Below are 2,500 nucleotides of genomic sequence, written 5' to 3'. Positions count from 1 at the left end.
TGGACCGGCTGCCTCCTGCACGCCCCCTATTGGGATCTGGCCTGCAACCCAGTCATGTGTCCTTAACCGGGAATTGAACCCTCACCTCCTGGTTCCTAGGTCGATGCTTAACCACTGAGCAACACCAGCTAGGGATAATTTTATTGATTGATTTGTTATTTTTTAAAATATATTTTTATTGATTTCAGAGAGGAAGAGAGAGGGAGAGAACTATCCATGAGGAGAGAGAATCACGGACCAGCTGCCTCTTGCACGCCCCCTACTGGGGATGGAGCCTGCAACCCGAGCTTGTGCCCTTAACCGGGAATCGAACCCTGACCTCCTGGTTCCTAGGTCGATGCTTATCCACTGAGCCACACCAGCCAGAATGTACCCATCTTTTTTTGTGGGTTTTTTTTTTTTTTAAGCTTAGAATCTACCTATATATATAAAAGCCTAAGCTACTGGCTGACCGTCTAGTAGTAGTTATGACACACACTGACCACCAGGGCGGCAGATGTTCAACGCACGGACATGGAAACATGGAGCAGATTGATGAATCGCAGTGGGGAAAGGGGAGGAGAAAAGGGAGGATGGAAAGAGATTAACCAAAGGTCTTATATGCAGAATAGATGGCCCGGTGCATGAATTTGTGCACCCGTGGGGTCCCTCGGCCGGGCCTGCAGGGAATGGTCTGAAACCAGCTCTCAGACATCCCCCGAGGGGTCCCAGGTGGCGAGAGGGCGCAGGCCAGGCTGAGGGACCTGCAACTGGTGCATGAATCCATGCACTCGGCCTCCAGGTTTTAAAATATATATTTTTACTGATTCCCTAGAGTAGGGGTGTCGAACTCAATCAGAGAAGGGGCCAAAATCTAAAATCCAGCCTAAATCGCGGGCCGAATGGTTTACTGAACAGTCATAAACCGACAATGTCATAAACTGACAGCGGAGTGCAGTGATGACAGCGCGGTGCGGGCCACACTGCAAGGCCTGGCGGGCTGGATTTGGCCCGCGGGCCTTGTGTTTGACACATGTGCCCTAGAGGAAGGAGAGAGAGGAGAGAGAGAGGGAGAGAGAGAGAGAGAGAGAGAGAGAGAGAGAGAGAGAAAGAGAGAGAGAGAGAAACATCCATGATGAGAGAGAATCATGGATCAGCTGTCTCCTGCACGCCCCCTACTAGAGATTAATGGAGCCTGTAACCTAGGCACTGACCTTGGTTACATTGCCATTTTTTTTAATATGTTTTACTGATTTTTTTTTTACAAAGAGGAAGGGAGAGGGATAGAGAGCTAGAAACATGGATGAGAGAGTAACATCCATCAGCTGCCTCCTGCACGCCCCCCCCCCCCACCACCACCGGGGATATGCCTGCCACCAAGGTCCATGCCCTTGACCGGAACCGAACCCGGGACCTTTCAGTCCGCAGGCTGATGCTCTGTCTACTGAGTCAAACCAGTTTCAGCTATGTTATTATTTTCACGGCGTGTTTTTCAAAACACAAGGGCCTGTTTTCCACAAGCAAACGCTGAATGAATGGAGTCACGGAGTCACAATCATCCGATCCCCCAACAATGAAATCCAACCTTGTTATTAAAAAAATTAAATTAAAAAATAATAAAAATAAAAAACACACACACACACACTCTCTATTCCTGCACTCTGTCCATCCACTCCGCACTCCACACATAAACCACACAAAGACCCGTAAACACACCAAATACGAAAGCCGACCAGGACGTTCCTTCACAATTCTCATCGCGCCCACGTGAGCATGACAAGCATCACGAATTCTGTATTTCCGTTATTCTCTCATCTTGCGTAGATACTCTCAATATTTTGTGGGGGGGTAGATTCACCCTCTCTCCAGAGCTAGCTAGCTAGAGGGCACCACTGCATACCACTCTCATACTCATGTTCTTTTAACATCTGCCCGTGGACGCCAGGGGCCTAAGAGAGCTGGGTGTAAAGATGGTGAATTCGACGGTGTAGCCACGTGGACGGCATGGCTACGAGAGCTGGGTATCAAAAATGGTGCGGCCGATGGTGAAGCCACATCAACAGCGTGGCTACAAGAGCTGGGTATAAAATTGGCAAAGTCATCTACTCCAGCCTTAGGTCCGTCCACGGTGGCCAAAGAAGACAGACAGACACACACACACACACACACACACACACACATACACACAGTGCGGCTATAAGAGCTGGGTATAAAATTGGCGAAGTCAACTATTCCAGCCTTGGTCCATCCACGGAGGCCAAAGAAGACACACACACACACACACACACACACACACTCAGCATGGCTACAAGAGCTGGGTATAAAATTGGCAAAGTCAACTATTCTAGCCTTGGTCCATCCACGGAGGCCAAAGAAGACACACACACACACACACACACACACACACACACACACACACAGCGTGGCTACAAGAGCTGGGTATAAAATTGGCAAAGTCATCTATTCCAGCCTTAGGTCCATCCCCGGAGGCCAAAGAAGACACACACACACACACACACAC

The sequence above is a fragment of the Pipistrellus hanaki genome, assembly GCF_964339955.1.
Source record: "Pipistrellus hanaki genome assembly, contig: scaffold_113, whole genome shotgun sequence".
NCBI lineage: Eukaryota > Metazoa > Chordata > Mammalia > Chiroptera > Vespertilionidae > Pipistrellus > Pipistrellus hanaki.
Note: the sequence above shows the minus strand (reverse complement) of the source record.